At 38.1% G+C, this 21485-nt stretch overlaps 1 protein-coding gene across 1 annotated transcript in view; it reads left to right on the top strand.

Moving 5' to 3' along the window:
- Nucleotides 1–21485, top strand: part of SRD5A2 (steroid 5 alpha-reductase 2) — a 41094-nt gene that overhangs the window by 6837 nt on the left and 12772 nt on the right. The gene's annotated exons all lie outside the window — the stretch shown is intronic.

Here is a 21485-nt window from a genome sequence, read left to right as displayed (position 1 = left end):
CAGTGGAAGGGCCAAGAGGGATACTCTGATGATGGGCTCTCAGCAAGCAGGAGGGAGGACATAAGTGTTTTCTTTTCTAGGTATATAGAAAAGTTGTCTACCTATTGATTTTTGCCAGAGCCTGGCAACTTGGTTCTGGAGCATGGAGCACCTCCCCCTCTGCTTTTTGACTCCCTGCCACATATGGCAAAGGGGCCATCCAAATCTGGACTCAGGTTGTTTCAAAAGTCACTGTGCTCAACCCAGAATCCTTTAATAAGAGCTCAGCGTAGGAGCTCTAAATTAAAGAACTTTCTGAAGTGGGGCCAGCAATGTAATTTGCCTTCTATTTGGTTGGGGAAGGGGACAAAGGAAAGGAGAACCCAATATTTATTGAGCTCTGGGGATTCTAGGAATGATGTTACAACATTTACTTTGGTTTTCTCATTTTGTCCTTGAGGCAATTGCTGTTATTAATACTATTTCACAAATGACAGCGCTCCACCTGAGTGCAGTGATTGGTGGGAGTGAGTGGGAGTAATGGGCGGGCACTTGGTCTGGCCCTCAAAGAATGGTCTATTCCCAGATTTGTGGGTGGGCATGTGATGTTCAGTCAGGAAAAGGGGCCTGATGGCTTATGACTTAAAATTGTCCAGCACTTTATGTACATTGACTTGGAATGCTTCTCCTCTTTTTAATACCAAATATCTTTCAAATGTATGCCATAATATCCAATCCTACTACCCAAACCTTAATCAGGCTCCAAGCTCTTTTCAAAATTCTATGTTGTCAAGGCTGACCCTAGAAGTTACTGTGAAGAAAATAGGCAATATGCTTTTGACATAGCTGACCATGAAACATCCCAGGATCCTTTTCTGTGTGCAGTGTCTGTCTCTCTCCTGCCCCTATTTGCTCTCTTTGAACAGCAGTGCGAGTTCTCACTTCAGTCTCTCCATAAATGTTTTTTACTTGCCCAAAGTCATATATCTGGTAAACAAATCTAAATATTAGAGTACTGGGTCCTTTGTTTTCTTTTTATTGAGTTTTGCAAGTTCTTTATATATTCTGGGTACAAATACTTTCCCCAGATACATGCTTTGCATATATTTTCTCCCAGTCTGTGTGGCTTGTAGTTTTCATTCTCCTGCCCATGTCTTTTGAAAAATCAGAAGCTTAAAATTTTAATACCACCCAATTTTTCTATTTGTTTTTGTGCTTTTGGTGTCATCTCTAAGAAATCTTTGTGTAAGCTACGGTCACAAGGATTTTCTCTTATGTTTCCTTAAAAGATTAAGGAAAAATAAATAAATAAATAAATAAATAAATAAATAAATAAATAAATAAAAGATTTAGAGTTTAGGGTATTACATTTATGCATATGATCCATCGTGGGTTAACTTTTATATAGGCTTAGAAGTGTGAATCAAAGTTCTTTTTTTTGGTATGGATATCCATTTGTTTTAGTATCATTCCTGAAAATACTTTTCTTTCTCTAATGAATTGCTCTTGCATCTCATGATATGAACAGATACTTTGCTAAAGAGAACATAAAGGAAAATAAAAACATGAATAGATGCTCAACATCATTAGTCATTAGGGAAATATAAATTGAAGCACCCCGTGGGATACCAGTATGCATCCACTAGAATGGCTAAAATTAAAGACTGACCATACTAATTTGTATACATTGTTTATGGGAATGTAAATGGCAATCACTTTGAGTAACATTTTGACAGTCTCTTAAAAAGTTAAACAGAAACATACCATACGACCTAGCCATTCCTTTTGCTAGCTCTTTTCCTGATAGAAATAAAAGCACATATTCATACATAGATTTGTATGAAGATGCTCATAGCAGTTTTAGTTGTGATAGCCAAAACCTGGAAACAACCCAAACGTCCATAAATAGGTGAGTAAGCACACAAACTGAGGTGTAATCATATAATAGAATCATACTCATCAATAAAAATGAATTAATTTCGGGGGCGCCTGGGTGGCTCAGTCGGTTGAGCCTCCGACTTCGGCTCAGGTCATGATCTCGCAGTCTGTGAGTTCGGGCCCCACGTCAGGCTCTGTGCTGACAGCTCAGAGCCTGGAGCCTGCTTCGGATTCTCTCTCTCTGCCCCTCCCCCACTCATGCTCTGTCTCTCTCTCTTTCTGTCAAAAATAAATAAACATTAAAAGAAAATTTTAAAAAATGAATTAATTTTTGGGGTGCCTGAGGAGTTCAGACAGTTGGGCTCTCGATTTTGCCTCAGGTCATGATTTATGGTTTGTGGGATTGAGCCCCACTCTGGGTTCTGTGCTGAGCCCAGAGCCTGCTTAGGATTCGCTCTCACCCTCTCTGTCTCTCTGCCTTTCCCCTGCTCATGCTCTCTCTCTCAAAATATATAAACTTAAAAAAAAAGAATTAACTATTGATACATGGTACAACATGGGATGAAACTAAAAATAATTATTCTGGATAAAAGAAACCAAGCAAAAAAGAATACATGCGTTATGATTCCATTTATATGAAATTGAAACCAATCTGTGGTATTTAAAGTATCAGTGGTTTCTTAGGGCACCTGGATGACTTAGTCCTTTGGGCATCCAACTTTGGCTCAGGTCATGGTCTTGTGGTTCGTGAGTTTGGTCAGGCTCTCTGCTGACAGCTCAGAGCCTGGAGCCTGCTTCAGGTTCTGTGTCTCCCTCTGTCTCTCTATTTCTCCCCCACTCATGCTCCGTCTCTCTCTCTTTCTTTCTCTCTCTCTCTCTCTTGAAAATAAATAAAGATTAAAAAAAAAGTATCAGTGGTTTCCTAGGGAAAAAGAGGGATAGAAGGTGGGATTATGAAGGGTATGAGCAAAATTTGTTGGTGATGAATATGTTCATTATTGATATCACGATAGTAATTTATCAAATTACATACTTAATTACATACTTTAAATATGTGCCCTTGATTCTTAATTATACCTCAATAAGGATGAAAAGAACTGCAGGTAGGCCAGTGAGAAAATTATATGTATGTGTGGCCCTGTGTCACTGAGAATTGTTCTAAGTTTCTGTGAATCTAATCTGGCAATGTTTACCAATCGCTGAACAATTGTTCACTTTTTTTTTTTTTTTTTTGGCCCAGGAATTTCATTTAGGGTAACTACTCAAGGGAAATAATCTAAAATAAGTCAATTTATACAAAGTTATGTTATTATTTACAACTGCGAAATACTGGAAGTTACTTAAATGCCCTATAATTGAGTTCTGATTATAATCAATATGATTGAATATCATGTTTACTTAAAAATATTAGTTTTTTGGATTATATGATGAAAATAAGCATATAAAGCCATTTAGTAAAAAAAAGTAGCCCATAAAGAGTACGCTCTGAAAAATCCACATCAACATGCATGAATTAACATTGATAAAGGTTGGAATACAAAGTGATATAAATAGCTGATACTTTAGGCTTCTGTTTTTTCTTGTAATATGTTATATGTTTCTTCTAATATGGTTTAACTCTTACTAAACCTAATAGAAGAAATAACACTGATATTAAGATTTTAAGAAGTACCTTGCAAACTGACCATGCGATTAAATGCCACAGAGATCAAGACACTCCTACAAGTAGGCACTGCTTTGAGGGATTTGCTTTGAAGGAAGAATCACCATTCATGTGTAAGATTTCTTCTACTAAGCTGCTATGATGTCACTAACTCCTGAAATTGTCACTTTCCATATGGATACTTTGAGTTAGGATGTTGAAGATCCCTTAAAATATAATCATGTTACTTGATAAATATCCTTTTAATACCTGTAGAATCTGTGGGAATGTCACCTCTGTCATTCTTAATAATGGTAATTTTTGTCTTCTCACTCTGCCCCAATCTGTCTAGTTAGAACTTTATCAATTTTATTAATCTTCTCAAGGAATTGTATTTTGGGTTTATTTAGTTTCTCTATTGGTTTTTCTGTTTCCTATTTATTTGTTTTCTGCTTTGATACTTATATTTGTCTTCCTCCTGCTTTGGCTTTAATTTGCTCTCCTTTTTCTACTTTCTTAAGGCAGAAGCTAAGGTTATAGATTGAGACCTTCTCCCTTTTGTAGTATAGGCATGTATTGTTATGAATTTCACACAAATAAACTGCTTATGGCACCTCACAAATTCTTATATGTTGTTTTCATGTTAATTCATTTTCAAATGTCTTATATTTTTTATTCCTTCTCTGATTCATAGATTCTTTGGAAGGGTGCTTTTTAGTTTCCAAATGTTCAGGGATTTTCCAGATATTTTATGTTACTAATTTATAATTTAATTCCATTATGGAATATTGCTGGTTGTTTCTATTTTTCCCTCTGTTATTTGTTCCCATTTCCTCCATCTTCCAACTTTTGGATTGTTAACTTTTTTCATTTTGTATCTTTTTTGGCTTATTAGCTATAACTCTTTTGTTAGTTTGCTTAAAGATTTATTGCACGTATCTTAAATTTATCACAGTCTCCCTTCAAGTAATAGTATACCCCTTCACGTACAGTATAAGAATAAGAATAAATACTTCCATGTCATCTCTTGAAAGTTATGCTATTGTCATTATTTGTTTTACATATATACATGCTATAAAAAGCTCCACCATATTGCTATTATCTTTTTAAACAGTTATCTTTTAAGGAGATTTAAATCATAAAAACTTACATATTTACCCATATAGTTGCCATTTCTGATGTTCTTCACTTTTGGAGATTGATCCCTATTTATATCTGGTATTATTTTTTATTTTGCCTCAAGAACTTTATTTCTCTTAGATTTGGAGTATCTGAAAATGTCTTTGTGTCTCCTTTGTTTTTGGAGATATACATTTCCAGGATATGGCTTTCTGGAATGACAGCTGTTCTCTTTGAGTAATTGACATGTGCTGCTCCATTGTCATCTTGCTTGAATTGTTTATAAAAAGAAGTCTGTTGTCCTTCATATCTTTGTTCCTCGGTACATGTGTCTTTTAACCTCTGACTGCTTTTAGTGTTTTCTTCTTATCACTGGTTTTGAGTAATCTATCATATTCTTTGGTGTAGTTTTCATCATGACTGTAATGCTGGGGTTTTTTAAAGTCCTTAGGTCTGCGGATTTAAGGTTTTCATTAAATTTGGTCAATTTTTGTACATTATTCTTCATCTCCCTGCTTCTTTCTCCTATTGTTCAGAAACTGCAATTACATACTTGTGAGGCCCATGCATGTGTAAAACCATCCCACAGCTCACTGATGCTTCTTTCTTTCTTTCTTTCTTTCTTTCTTTCTTTCTTTCTTTCTTTCTTTCTTCTTTTCTTTTTCTTTCCTTCACTCTCTCTCTCTCCCTCTCTCCTTTCTTTCTTTCTTTCTTTCCTTCCTTTCTTCCTTCCTTTTTGGATTATTTTTTTCTGTGTACTTCATTTGAAGTAGTTTCTATTGCTATGTCTTCAATTCATAGTCTTCTGCAGTGTCTTATGTTTTTAATTCCATCTGGGATATTTTCAACTCAGACATTACAGTTTCAATCACTAGAAGTGGGATTTTGGTCTTTTTGCTATCCTTCATATTGCTACTTAACTTTATGAACATGGATTGCAGTTATAATAGGTGGTTTTTTAAAAATTGAGGTATAATTGACACGCAATGTTATATTAGTCTTAGGTGTACAACAGCAATTTGAGCAGTATACATTATGCTATGCTTACCACAAGTGAAGCTACTGTCTGTCACCCTATAATGCTTATATAATACCACTGACTATATTCCCTATGATGTATCTTTCATCCCCATGACTTATTCATTCCATAACTGGAACAGTTATAATAACTTCTTTAATGTCATTGTCTGCTAATTCTAACATCTGTGTCATTTCTGTGTCAGTTTTGATTGATTTTTCCTCTCATGAAGGGGGATGTTTCCCATTTCTTTGTATGGCTGGCAATCTTTGATTGGATGGTCATAGGTAGCTTTTTGAATGTTAAATATGTTTGTATTTCTATAAATATTCTTGACTTTGTTCTGGGATGCAGTTGAATTACTTGGAAATAATTTGATCCTTTCAGGACTTGATCTGAGTTTTTAAGTAGTTCTAGAAGAGTGCTAGTGACAGGGATAATTAATCCTCTCCTCTGAGGTAAGCACTTTATGAATACTCCACCCAATGTACCATATTTCTCTGTCTAGCTGGTAGGAAGGGGCTCTATTCCTGGCCATGTGTAAGCACTAGGCACTATTCCCTTTAATCCTTTTGAGTGATCCTTTCCTTACATAAGTGCATTAATTAAGATTCCGCTGAATAATTGAGATGCAAGTCTCTTTGTATATCTCTCATCTTCAGTACTCTCTCCTGAGACTTCTAGATATCTTGATCTGGAATCTCAGTTCTCTTTCTTCAATGCAGCAAATCTGCAAACTTCTGTCTGAGAGAAGGGCATCTTTCCTGGGGAGGAAAACTCTCTCTCGAAGTAAACTAGATCAGTTATAAGGCTCACATCATTTGTGTGTGTGTGTGTGTGTCTCTCAGGGATCTTTGTCTTTCATTGCCTGATGTTCAATGTTTTATAAATCATTATTTTGTATAATTTGTCTTGTTTGTATTTTTGTTCAGCCTGGATGGTAAATCTAGTCCTTGTTGACTCCATGTTGACTGGAAGCTAAAGTCCCTCCAATGGGTTTTAGCATTTATCTTTGAAAATTTGAACATTTTGCAGGACTTGTTTACGTGTTGACTTTGGTGGCCTCTACTTGTACTCAGTTTTACTATGCTAAGCTCATTGGTTTGTGTTTCTAAACTTTCCACCAATTTGTTCTGAGTGTTTTGATCTTAGTGCAGGTTCATATAATACAACACCATAAGCTGAGTGGATTATCAACAACAGAAATTATTTTTCACAGTTCTGGAGGCTGGAAGTCTGAGATCATGGTGCTAGCAAGGTTCAGTTTGGTTGATGGCCATTTTCTGGTTTCTAGGTACCTGACTTTCTGTTGTATCCTCACATAGCGGGAATAGGGTGAGTGAGCGCTCTTGCCTCTTTTTATAAGGGCACTAATCCCATTCACGAAGGCTCAACCTTCATGACTTAATTACCTCCAAAGGCACCATCTCCAAATACCATCACATTGTGGATTAGATTTCAATGTATGAATTTTGGGGGTACATAAACATTCTGTCTGTAATAGTTTCCTTTGTTTCATTGTAACTATTACTTTTTCTGTTCTCAGGTTTAATGTGCAATGGACTTTGGGTCCCATGGTACAAGTTTCTAAACCTGTGGAGAGCTAAGCATGATAGGAGATTGGGGGGTTCCTTTTCATGCCGTGGCTCCATGACTATAAGTTGGGGGATAGAGTGTGGGAGATAGCAGCAGATGCTTATGAATGTCAGGACTGAAACTTTCGCATGGTAAATTCTGCCACAGAGACCTCAGAAAAGGCTTTTCCTTTTTTCATCAGCATGAACAGTGGAATGGAGATGTAGGAGGGAGATGCACTGAGGCAGATCCATTTTTGAAAGTGGTGTCCTTTCTTTTTTTTTAAATGTAATTTATTGTCAAGTTGGCTAATGTACTGCATGTACAGTGTGCTCTTGGTTTTGGGGGTAAATTCCCATGATTCATTGCTTACATACGACACCCAGTTCTCATCTCAACAAGTGCCCTCCTCAATGTCCATCACCCATTTTGCCCTTGAAAGTGGTTTCCTTTATAAATGGGTGTTGGGATAAGCACTGGGTATTATGTGTAAGTGATGAATCTTTAAATTCCAGTCCTGAAATCATTATTACACTGTATGTTAACTAACTTGGATTTAAATAAAATTTAAAAAAATGGTACTCTTTGATCGGGGCTACTGAGTGCCAGGACAATATTTAAATCAAGGTAGAAGTTTCTCAGAAGTTCTCAGAATGATGGCACTATATAGGCCTCATTGCTACATGGCTATATAGAACAGTTTCTGAACAGCATGAGAAGCCCTATAAGGCTGGGCTACATAAGTGAAATAAGTCAGTCAGAGAAAGACAGATATCATACGTTTTCACTCATATTTGGCATTTGAGAAACTTAATAGAAGACCATGGGGGAAGGGAAGGGGAAAAATAGTTTCAGATGGAGGGAGGCAAACCATAAGATACTCTTAAATACAGAGAACGAACTGAGGGTTGGTGGGGGGGTGATGGGAGAGAGAAGAAAATGGGTGATGGGCGTTGAGGAGGGCACTTGTTGGGATGAACACTGGGTGTTGTATGTAAGCGATGAATCTTGGGAACCTACTCCTGAAGATAAGAACACACTGTATACATTGTATGTTAGCTAACTTGACAATAAATTATATTTAAAAACTAGCAAGACAAACAAAAACAAAAAGAAAAAATAAAGCTGGGCTGCAGTATAAAGCCAAAGAGCTGGAATTAGAAAACCATAAATTTCTTTTTGCAAACAATGAAAAATAAAGGGGACAAAGTTGTAGCCTAGAGAGATGATGTATTTGTGTCCAACAGTCTACATACTTTGCCCTGAGCCTACAAAGCTTACTGAATTTTGTGCTTCAAGCTGAAAATCACCCCATGTCGCTATCTACAATTTACTTATTTCGTGAAGAGCAGTTGGAGTGAATGGCTGAGTAGGTGTTCCTACACAGTGCCAAAATCCACCTCAAACAGTCAACTTGAAAAGATAAGTTAGGGGCACCTGGGTGACTCTGTTGGTTAAGCTTTTGACTTTGGCTCAAGTCATGATCTCACAGTTCATGGGTTTGGGCCCTGCACTGGACTCTGCAGTCCAGTAATAGCTGGAGCCAGCTTTAGGTGGACTATAGCCAGCTATAGTCCAGTAATAGCTCAGAGCCTGGAGCCTGCTTCGGTTTCTCTGTCTCCCTCTCTCTCTGCCCACTCTCTCTTGCCCACTCTCACCTCTCTCTCTCTCTCTCTCTCTCTCTCTCTCTCTCTCTCTCTCAAACATGAATAAACACTTAAAAATTTTTTTAAAAAAAAGTTTAACTAGTTATTCGAATTAATTGATTAGTTACTCAGGCCAAGAGGTTGATCTGATTCTATTTGTATACTCAGATTTTGATCTTTGGGGGTATAAATAGTGATCAATAGTAGTATGTCTCTTGTATGATGATTATCTTTCTATCATTCAGAGGAACCCTCCAAGTTCCTTAAAACTTTGGTAGTTCATTACATGTTCAGATTGAACTTCTCTGTTGAGGTAGAGGCAGGAAGAGGGAGAAGTGAGTGAGTGAGCCCCCAACACTACCAGGACACAAATATGAAGATATAAAAAAACATAAACAGAAAACTTCAAAATGGCTTCATTTATTTTAAGTCTTCATGAGCTAATCATTTCAATGTTTTTCACAATTAAAATAGATCTACGGGATCATGACCACTAGATGATTCAAACCAGAAGATATCTACTAGGGGTAGATAATGGAACCTGACTATCTTCACTTGTAGGGTGTCAAAGCAAGATGACAAGAAGTCTCAGGATCCTTGCTTTGGGGAGACCTAACACTGAATTTTTCCCATGGTCCAGCCCTTAATAGGAAATGGTCAGCTATTCCACTTCAGGAAAAAACAACGTGGTTTTACTGAATTAGACCTTTTACTAGGTTTGGCAATCTAATTTCTCTGTGTAGGCATAGCCTTTGGAGAAGCCAAACATCTGGTCAAAGCCAACTTGAAAAAATTAGTTAAATGTGCAAATTGGAGGTTATTATGTCAGTGTTTTTTAACCTTGGCTTCACATTAGAATCATCTGATGGAAATCTTAAGCACTACTGATGTTCAAGATTCTATGCTGAAGATTCTGAATAATTTGTCTTCAGTGTAACTCTTCCCCTTTAGGGTCCTAAAGCCTAAAGGTGGTTTGAAAGTACAACCAGAAGTGAGAACCTCTGATGTAGACTAATCCCCATGTGCCTGATTGATTCCTTTTCCACATAGTAACTGCTAGAGAGTGAAGTGATCAAGAGCATACACTCTGGAACTAGCTCTACCTGTACCTAAATACCAGTTCTCATTGTGCCTCAGTTTCCTTATCTGTAAAATGGAATAATATAGTAATACCTATCTCCTAGGGTAACTTTCTTCTTTCTTTCTTTCTTTCTTTCTTTCTTTCTTTCTTTCTTTCTTTCTTTCTTTCTTTCATTTTTGAGAGAGAGAGAGGGAGGGAGGGAGGGGGGAAGACAGGGTGTGAGCAGGCGAAGGTTAAAGGGAGAGGGAGACACAGAATCCGAAGCAGACATCAGGCTCTGAGCTGTCAGCACAGAGCCTGACATGGGGTTCAAACCCACAAACCGTGAGATCATGACTTGAACTGAAGTCAGACGCTTAACCAACTGAACCACCCAGGCGCCCTCTAGGTAACATTAATAACTAAATGGGTTAATATGTGCATAGTACCTAGAATATTACTTGGAACTTAGGAAGCACTATACAAACATTAGCTGTCTGGTGTCCTTTGCTGGTATTTCCTACCAAATGTCTGAACTGAAATTAATCTCAATGGCCTAATATTACTCTAACAAGACTTATTATTTCCCTGTAGCTGCTATAACAAATCACCAGAAACTGAGTGGCTTGAAATAACAGAAATTTTTTTCTCTTGCCATTCTGGAGGCCACAAGTCTGAAATCAAGGTGTCAGCAGCGCTGTGGTCCCTCTGGAAAACCCATTTCTTACCTCTTCCGTCTTCTGGTGGCTATCAACATTCTTTGGCTTGTGGTCACATCTCTGTTCTCTGTCTTCACATTGCCTTTTGTCTGTGTGTCTTTCTTCTCTTTTTCTGCCCCTTTCTTGTATGAGGCTACATGTGATTGCATTCAGGGTACACCCAGACTATCCGGGATACTCTCTTCTCAGGATCCTTAATTTAATCACATCTTTTGCCATATAACACAGTCTTCACTCTTTTGCTACAAAGTGATATTCACAAGTTCTGGGGATTAGGGATGGACACATCTTTTCTAGGGGGCCACCATTTGACTCAAGGTCCATAAAAAATGTAAGCTTGGATGGGATGCATCACTGGCTCATTCTGTGTCTAGTCACCCTTGCATTTGGCCTACATACCCCGCTCTCTAATATATCCAAAACCATTATTTACAATAACAGGTATCACCTGTGTATATACAGACAAGTGACTATTCATTGTCAGTGTTTATTATTTCACTGGAAGGACTCAGGGAAGTGAACCAAGGGCTCAGAGGATTAGTTGGCCCAATGCCCTTTGGCATACAGAAGAACCTCTTGGTGGGTTCTGCTCCAAAGGGAAAAATTGGGGGGCAACTCTATTTTATGATTAAATACAACTGAAAACCCTCACCATTCCTGGCTTTATCTTTGGAAAAGTTTGATTTATTTCAAAGGAGAACAGTGTGATGGTGCTTTAATAAGGACTCTTTCAGTTCCAAGTAACAGAAAAATCAATTCAAATGGACTTACATAAAACCTGAATTTGTTAACTCTCATGACTGAAAAATTTTGACTTCAGGTCCAGATTGATGCATGGTTCTAAAGATACCATCAAGACTCAGTTTCTCTCTCCAGCTATTGGCTCTACCTTTTCTGGTTCTGTTCTCTGAAAGGCTGTCCTTTAGTGGTGGCAAGACAACTGTAGGATCTAACAGCTTATATCCTCTCTGATCCACAACATGTGGAAAAGAACAGTTCTCAAAAAAAATGTAAGCAAAACCTTATTGGGATTTGTTGGGTCACATGCCAATTTCTGAAATAACCAGAGTGATAAGGCTATCCCTGTTTTAATTGGCTGAGGAGCCTGAAGAGGATGAACCCCCTTGTGGGCTAAGATGGGAAGGAGAACCAAGGTAGTTACTCTAAGAAGGAAGAATGAATATTGGGTGGCAAATACAACGGATGACTCCAATAGATGTAATAGATCTTTGAGCTAAAATGTCTGAAAACCAAACCTGGGTTCTTTTGAAGGGTACGTGGGATTTTTTCCCCCCGGTTGTATATGTTGATCACAATTTCTCTTTCCAACTGGAAATGAGTGAGTTATTTTGAAGCAGAGGACCCTCATTTGAATCTCATCTCATGTGGTCCTAGGAAAATTACCACATCTGTGAGCTTCAGATTCTTCCCTGGCTCAGCAGTAACTCTCTCTTCCCTTTCCTCTCTCACTTATCGTTTTAATGTTTAATTTCCTTGATTTATGCTTTTATCTTTATTATTGCCTTTCTTCTGCCTCTTTTGAATTTATTATGATCTTTTTTTCCTAGATTCTTAAGGTGGGAGCTCTGAGACCTTTCCTCTTTTCTAATTGTATGCATTTAGTGCAACAAATTTCCATCTCAGCACTGATTTAGCTGTGTCCCATGAATTCTGATACATTGTAATTTTAATTTTCATTGAGTTCAATATAGTTTTTGATATCCTTTGAAGCTTACTCTTTGAACCATAAATTATTTGGAAGTATTCTGTTAAGTTTCCAACTTTTGGAGAACTTCTTGATATTTTTCTATTTGATAGAGTTGGTGAGAGGCAGTCAGGCTCTGGAAATATTTTGAATGTAGAGCTGATATGATTTGTTAATAGATTTAATGTGGTATATGAGAGAGAGAGGCAGAGAGAGAGCGAGAGAGAGAGAGGAGTCAACAGTGGTTCAAGGTCCACAATCAGCAATTGGAAGAATGAACTTGCCATTTACTGAGATGAGGCAGACTTAGGGAAGTGCAGGTTTTGGGAAGGGTGGGGAATCAGGGTTTGGGCTTTGGATGTATTAACTTTGAGATATCCTTTAAACTGGAAGTCTAGTGGAACACTGGCTGTATGAATCTGAGTTCAAGGACTGCAGACATCCTGTCTGGTGACATAAATTTGGGAGTTGTCACTCTGTATGATATTTAAAGATATGAGACTAGACATGGTCTCATCTATAGAGGCTATAAATAAAGAAAAGAGTCCTGAGCCCTGGAGCACTCCAATATTTACAGGTCAAGGAAATAAAGAGAAAGCAGCAAAGGAAAATGAGGAGAAGTCAGTAAAGTAGAAGAAGAACCAAGAGAAAGTGGTGTGCTGGAAGCTGAGTGAAGAAGTGTTTCCAGAAGGATGGAGAGGTTAACTTGTCAAATAAGAAGAGAGCCGAAAATGGACTCTTGGATCTGGAAATATGAAGGTCTCTGGTGGTCTTGCCAAGATCAGTTTCTGTGGCTGGGGAAGGAAGAAAGAAGAGGAGGAGAGACAGAGAGATGGCAAGTATAGATAACTCTTTGAAGGAGTTTTGCTGTAAAGGAAAGCAAAACAATGGGGTGGTGGATGAAGGGAGACATGGATTGAGGAAGGAATTATTACTACACATAGCAAGTAAATATATACATGGAAACCTTGTATTTACATATAGAATTTGAATTTATTTTGATTGACAATGAAATCTAAAATTTCATATAGTGAAAAGTCTTCAATAGGCTTGATAATCTTAGCAATAGCATTTATATTTGAAGAAGACTTAGTTAAATATGAGTTGGTCTATGGAAGATGTGTAATTTTAAAGGTTGTTTCTTTAATTTAATTTGAATTTGGAATTTCAGTTAACCCTTTCCAATAAGAGTCCCCCAAAATGAATATTTACTTAGCAGTGATAGAAAACTTTATATTTACAGAGTACTTATCAGTCTCTGTATCAGAACAAACACAAGAGAATGAAAATGTCATTAGCAGTGTAGGAGGGAATTAAAGCAAAGTGGTCCCAGATCAGGAAAACTGAGTCTCAGAGCATATGTGGGATCTGAATGTGAAACTCACCTGCAACCCTCCATAGCACTAATTGTCAACCTCTTGGGCTACTTGACTCTCTTTTCCTTTATCTTCATTGTTTTTATTGCTTTCTACATTGAAACATTTATTTTGAACTGCTTCCAGCTTTCCAGCAGCAAAATCATTCAGATCAGAAGGATTATTTGCCCTTCTGGGGCTCCTGACTTTCGAGAGCCTGTTCCTTATGATGGGTTTCACCAATCCTCTTTTCCTTTTCCTGCTGGGAAATCCAGTGAGGCTACATTTCCCAGTGAGGCCACTTCCAGCCTACGGCCTGGCCCTTGGGAAAACCTATACACCATCCTCTATGCTCTCTCTCTTTGTTTGCCCATCAGAGGAGGAAAATGGCCTGGAAGAGTCTGGATCCTGAATGATTGTGGAGCAGAGCACCACCGCTGAACATTATGCTATGGCATGAGCAAGAAATGAACTTTTGTTATGTGGAAACTCTGATACTTTAGAGTTCTTTATTATAGCCATGAGCCTGTTCTGATTATAACACACTCCTTTGGATGAGATATGATGAGTTTTGGCTTTGCATTCAGATTTAAAATGTCTAGAGGTTAGGGGTGAGGCAGATATGTGATTTGATCTGGAAGCATGGCTCACATGCGAGCACCAGTTTGGGGGCATTGTTGGCACTGACAGGGCCACTCTGGGAGGCAAGAAACTATTTAAAAATTTTTTCAAATAACCTTTCTGTAGCCTTCCAGAACTTAAGCTACCTTTAGGCCCTCAAGGCTTCATGGGGTATGAAGGGGAAGAGAAACAAAATCTTCAGCAACTATCCTGTGTCAGGCATTTTTCCTTGCATAAACATTTAATTTTTACAGGAATCCAATGAGGTAGTAAAGATTATCCTCAGTTTACAGATATTAACCATCAACTATAGGCATTATGCTTTTTGATATGCAGTTTGTTACAAATTTGGCCAGTGGAACTCCTTTCCGGTTGGCACGTATGTAATTTTGACAGTCCTGGTCATCTCCCTTTTGATCTTGGATTGTTTCCTTACTTTCCAACACAACCAAAACACTTCTGTCTCACCTTATACTTTTTCTGCCTCTGATCTGGAATGAGCTGTTTCTTCATGGTGGCCTGCTTCTTTTAGAGAATAGCATTCACAAATGAAGACCCTGGTGCTTATTGCTACGGGTGTGTCATTACTCCTAGGTCTTTGAGTGGGTCAGAATTACAACTCATGAATTTATATGATACCTCCAATTCAAATTCAACATTACATTTCCTTTGACTTTATATTCATATCCTTTTCTTTTACACCAAAAATCTTAGTTTCTTTTTTACCTTTATTTTTATTTTAGAGAGAAATAGAAAGAGCATGTGAGCAGGGGAGAAAGGCAGAGGGGGTGAGAGAGAGAGAGAGAGCAAGAGAGAAGGAGAGAATCCTAAGCAGGCTCCACGCTCAGTGCTCAGTGTTGAACCCGACGTGGGGCTCAATTCCACAATGCTGGGATGATGACCTGAGCCAAAATCAAGAGTTGGACACCCAACTGACTAGGGCACCCAGGAGCCCTAGTTCTTAGTTCTTAGTTCTTAATCACAATAGCATGTATACTTATTGGCTTTCTCTGACAATATTAATAAAATAATTTATATTACAATACCATTATTACTGATAAAAATAAAAAAATCAGTTGTTATTTCTGTGCCATTCTTTCTGTCCCACTAAGGATATACAGTCATAGTACCATGTTCAAAAGTCACTTGAAAGGATTCTTTTTGTGTATGTGCTTGTGTTACCAACTTTATATACAACTGGATTTATGTTTCTCTTTGTTCTCACTTTTACAGTTTGCTCTTTTTGCAACTTTTTAAACATAAAGGCATTCACATGGGCCATATTTCAAAGCTATATAAAAAGGTAAATGGGGTGCCTAGGTGGCCCAGTTGGTTAAGCATTCAACTTCAGCTCAGGTCATGATCTTGTGGTCTGTGAGTTCAAGCCCTGCGTCGGGCTCTGTGCTGACAGCTCAGAGCCTGGTGCCTGCATTGGATTCTGTGTCCCTCCGTCTCTCTGCCCCTCCCCCACTCGTGCTCTGTCTCACTCTATCTCTCAAAAATAAATAAATGTTAAAAAAATTTTTTTTTAAAAAAAAGGTAAATTCAGTGACGTTTCATTTCCACCTCAATCCCTTATACTCTTTATCCTTTCCCTTCCTTCTGCCCTCTATAGCTAAGTATCTTTTAAAATTAGTTTCTCATTTACCCTTTAGGGTTTGTTTTGTTTTGCAAAAGTAAGCAAATGTGACCACTTTGATAAACAGTTTGTCAGTTCCTTAAAATGTTAATATAACCATAAGGCCCACAAATTCCACTTCTAGGTATCTACCCAAGAGAATGGAAAATATACATTCACATAAAATTTAGTCATGAATGCTCATGGCAGCATTACTCCTAGTAGCTAAAAAGTGGAAAAAACCCATATTTCTATCAGTTGACAAATGGGTAAACAAATTGTGGTATATCCATATAATTGAATATTATTCAGCTTTAAGAGGGAAGGGGGTTCTTTTTTTTAAATTTTTTTTAACGTTTTTATTTATTTTTGAGTCAGAGAGAGACAGAGCATGAACGGGGGAGGGTCAGAGACAGGGAGACACAGAATCTGAAACAGGCTCCAGGTTCTGAGCTGTCAGCACAGAGCCCGACGCGGGGCTCAAACTCACCGACCGCGAGATCATGACCTGAGCCGAAGTCGGCCGCTTAACCGACTGAGCCACCCAGGCGCCCCAAGAGGGAGGGAGGTTCTGATACACAGTACAACGTGGATGAACGTGGAAAGCATTATGCTAAGTGAAAGGACCAAGTCACAAAAGACCACATCGTGTGTGATTACATTGGTAAGAAATGTTCAGAAGAAGCAAATCCTTACAGACAGAGTAGATTGGTTGTTGACCAGAAGCTGGTGGTGTTGGGGGTGTGGAAAATTGTAATTGACTGCCACCAGTTACGGGCTTTCTTTTTGGGGTGATGAAAATATTCTGGAATTAGATAATGGTGATGATGACTGCACAGCTTTGTGACTATACTAAAAACCACTGAATTGTGCACTTCAAAGGGTGAATTTTGTATATGTGAATTTTATCTCAATAATGCTTTTATAAAAAATAAATGTATATATTATTTCCTTAAAATATTTTTTAAACGTTTTATTTTATTTTTTGAGACACAGAGCGAGACAGAGCATAAGCAGGGGAGGGGCAGAGAGAGAGAGACACAGAGTCCAAAGCAGGTTCCAGGCTCTGAGCTGTTAGCACAGAACCGGACGGGGGGCTCATGAAGTCAGATGTTTAACCAACCAAGACACCCGGGCGCCCCTCCTTTTCTTGATTACAAAACGATGGCAAGCTTTTTGTAATATACTCTTTATCAGCTTCCTTTTTTTTCACTTACAAATAAATCTCAGAACTTGGATGAATCTTGAAGGAATCATGCTGAGTGACAAAAACCACTTTAAAAACTACATATGTTCGATCCACTTAACATAATCTTGAAATGACAAAACTGTGGAAAATGAAAACAGGTTAGTGGTTACCAGGAATGGGGAGAGGATGTGGCTATAAAAGGATAGTAAGAAAGACCCTTGTGGTGAAGGAGTAATAAGAAAATGTACCGAGAGTTTAAAAGTATCGTAAAGTATGATCTTCTCAGCCTTATGCAAATACATTTAAAAACTTGAGTGTTAAGCATGATTTTGTATAAAAAACATGTGTTTTTCAGGACTTACTAGAGTGCCCCAGAAGGCATAGATAAGACAAAGAAACCAATTATTCTGAGAGAAATAGGGATATTATCAATAATAACAACAAACCCTCCTCCCAGCAGTGTAGTCCCAGACAGATTTCACAAAAAGCTTCTGCCAAATTTTTAAAGACTGTGTAATTCTAGTGCTATATGTCATTCCAGAGCACGGTCAAAGAATGAAGCCTTCCAGAATCTTCTAAGAGTGAAGTATAACAGTTACAGGAAATCCTAGAAAATATACTGGAAAGCCATTATAAATAATAAGGAATTCAGGATGTGGTTGGGAACAAAATTAATATATTAATAGTAGAAAAATCAAAGGCCTTCTATATGTAAAACAATCAGTTAATAGAGGTCAATGGAAAATCCCATTGACAGTCACACAAAATAAGATTTTAAAAAGCGTGGGATTAAACATAACAAAAAATGTGCAAAATCTATGTGAAGAAACTTAAAAATGTACTGGGGAACACACAAAAAAGACCTGAGTTAGTGCAAAGGAACCACCTGTACCTGAATAAAAGGGTAATGTCAACAACAACCTAATAAACACATTACCAGAAACAACACGTTTACTGATCTCTTCTTTGTTCCTGTCTAAGCACCTTGCATATACTGACTCACTTAATCCTCACAACCCTATGAAATGGGGGTGGATGAAGAGACAGACACAACGAATGAAGTTAGGTGACATGGTCATAGAGCTAGTAAATGGAAGAAGCCCTACAATTTAAAAAAAAATTATTCATTTATTGAGAGAGAGAGAGAGCGAGCGAGTGCAGGGGAGTGGCAGAGAGAGAGGGAGAGAGAATCCCAGGCAGGGTCTGCACCATCAGCATGGAGCCTGACATAGGGCTCGAACCCACAGACTGTGAGATCATGACCTGAGCCAAAACCCAGAGTCGGGCGTTTAACAGACTGAGACACCAAGGCACCCCAAGAAGCCTTACAATTTAACCCCTGTGCACCACTGCTTGAATTTTCGCTTGGTTAACTTAAAAATTGAGATATAATTCACATACCATAAAATTCATCATACTAAAGTGTACAATTAAATGGTTTTTAGTATGTCGAAAAAATTGTGTAACCTTCACCGTTGTCTAATTCTGGAATATTTTCATCATCCCCAAAAGAAATCTTGTACCTGGTAGCAGTCAGTCCCCATTCCTTCATCCCCCAGCCCCTGGCAACCACCTGTCTCTAAGGATTTGTCTGTTCTGGACATTTCATATGGATGGAGTCATAAAATATGTGGCCTTTTGTGACTGGCCTCTTTCATGTAGGATATTGTTTTTAAGGTCCATTCATGTAGCATATGTACCACTACTTTATTCCTTCCTATGTTTTAATAACATGTCATTGTATGGATGTACAACATTTTGTTTATCCATTCAGCATCCATTCCCGTTTCGGTTGTTTCATTTTGGTTACTATAAATAATGCTGCTATAAATATTTGTGGGCAAGTTCTTGTATTAATGTATGTTTTCATATATTTAAAATAGTTAATTTATAGTTTTTGTCTGGTAAGCTCAGTGATAGGGCTTCTCAGGGACAGCATCACCGTCTTTTGGTTGCTTTTCTCCCCTGTGTATGGGTCATACCTTCCTGTTTCTTTGTATGTCCCACTGTTGATTGTTGAAAATGAAGCATTTCTGATGATACTTTGTGGCAGCTCTGGGAATCAGATTCTCCCTGCCTCCCAGGGGCTTGTTGTTGTTGCTGTCTATTGTCATAGTCGTTTGTTTGCTTAGCGACTTTTCTGAACTCATTCTCTGAAGTCTTCATCTTTATTGTTGTGGCCACTGAAGTCACTGCTTGTTAGCTTGTTAGCTCATGATCACTTAATGATGGGACAGAGCTTTCCCTAAACACCTGGAACCAATTAAGTCTCCCTTGTCTTTGCCAAGGACCTCTGGGTGTCTGTTAAGGGACTTGTTCAGTAATCACCCATGTAGTTTACAGCTCTGCTTTTAGCCTTGTTAGCTACTTGTGCAAACCTTAAGGTCAATCAGAGGTGAGAGTGTAGGACATTTTCAGGTCTGTTTTTGAACATGTGCATGGCCCTATGCATGTTCATGGCTGTGTAGATTCCCAGAAACATACCTGAGATTTTCAAAACCCCTTATGGACATCTCATTCCTCCATCTTTCCTTTAAAGCTTTTGGAGGAGTTTTTCATCTGCCCCACCTGTTATCCGTTGCCTCAGGCCACTGTCCTAGTAAAACATTCAAAAACATCCCCCTTCCCCAGAAACATTTAGCCCTGGGTAAGGTTGAGTGAGGTGGTCAAAAGACAAGCCTTTTGAGGGGAACCACCAGACAGATAACATGATGACTTCTCTTTGGGACTAAGGCTCCAGCCCTGTTTTCCTCCCTCCAATCCTGGGAATGCGGGCTGTTACTTTTGAGGCTGTGCTGAGCTGGAACGTGGGAAATGGGACTAAGGTGAGTAAGTTAAAATGCACGGTGTTTGTGGCCCTTCCTGAGATTCAGCTATTTTCTTGCCTAAATGCTCCCCATGTGGCTGCAAGTCTGGGCTAATCCCAGAGTTTTGACAAAGTTGATTTTGACTTTTATTTTTTTTGCCAATTTTTTCTTTGCTTTTATGCTTTTTTACAAACTCTTAGAGGTCCCCCTTCTGCGATTTCCCTCCCTTAATTAATTTTTACATCTAGGAGTATTTCTAAAATTTGCGGGGTGAGTGTTCCATGAGTTGGTTTTAAAGTTCAGATGAAGAAATACATAATATAGAATAAGTTGAAAAGCCTCAAAAAGAGTAATGATTTAAGAATAGCCCCACCTACAACTGGCTGACTCAGTCACTAGAGCTTACAACTCTTGATCTTAGGGTTGTGAGTTTGAGCCCCACATTAGGAGTAGAGTTTACTTAAAAAATAGCCCCACCTAGTATTAAGATATGTATTAAAAGTACAATTATTAAAACAGTGTAATACTGGCAATCAATAGATCAATGGAAGAGAATCGAGAGTCTAGAAGAAGAATCAGTTTTTATGGCAATTTAATAATACCAATGGTAGTGCATGTCAGTGAAAAAAAGAATTAAGTAAATTTACTACCATTAGGAAAAAGATTTAAGTTGGATTCTTATCTAACTTCTTACAACAAAAGAAATTCCAAATGTATCAAAGGTTTAAAAGTAAAATGTAAAATCATTAAATAATGAGTGGTTATAAGACTTTGGAAGCAACCCAAATATCCATCAAAGTAAAATAGATAAACACATGTGATACATTCATACATAACAGTAATATACAACCATGAAAGTATATGAACTATATAGCTTATATACAACAACATGCTTGAACTATATAGCTTATATGCAACAACATGCTTATATTAACAATATGAGTTAAAGACATGACATTAATGATACTCTAATAATCACAGAATATGAGTCCATTCGTATGGAATTAAAAATGAACAGAAATAAACCATATTTTTATAGATGCATCCAAATGTGGTAAAATTGTAAAGAAGCAAAAAGAAATTATCACAGAAATCAGGATGGTGGTTATGTCTGGGGTGATGGTGGTACCATGAATAGGGAGGGACCCATGGGAGGCTTCTGGGAGTGATGGGAATGTTCTATTTCTTGACTTGCTTAGTGATTATATGGGTGTTTATTTAATAGTTATGCATTAAAGTGTTCACGGGGCGCCTGGGTGGCTCAGTCGGTTGGGCTTTGGCTCAGGTCATGACCTCGCAGTTCATGGGATTGAGCCCTGCGTCGGGCTGTGTGCTGACAACTCAGAGCCTGGAGCCTGCTTTGGATTCTGTGTCTCCTTCTCTCTCTGCTCCTCCCCTGCTCACACTCTGTCTCTCTTTCATTCTCTCAAAAATAAATAAAAATATTTTTAAAAATCTTAAAGACCTGTTCACATAGGTTTATGAACTTACCTGTATGATTGTTATATTGAACGATAAAAGAAGGAAAGTTACAAAGAAGATATAGTTGATGTC

Source organism: Panthera onca, chromosome A3, assembly GCF_046562875.1.
Source record: "Panthera onca isolate mPanOnc1 chromosome A3, mPanOnc1 haplotype 2, whole genome shotgun sequence".
Lineage (NCBI taxonomy): Eukaryota > Metazoa > Chordata > Mammalia > Carnivora > Felidae > Panthera > Panthera onca.
The sequence above is the reverse complement of the archived record's forward strand: the minus strand, read 5'-3'. Positions and strand labels throughout refer to the sequence as shown.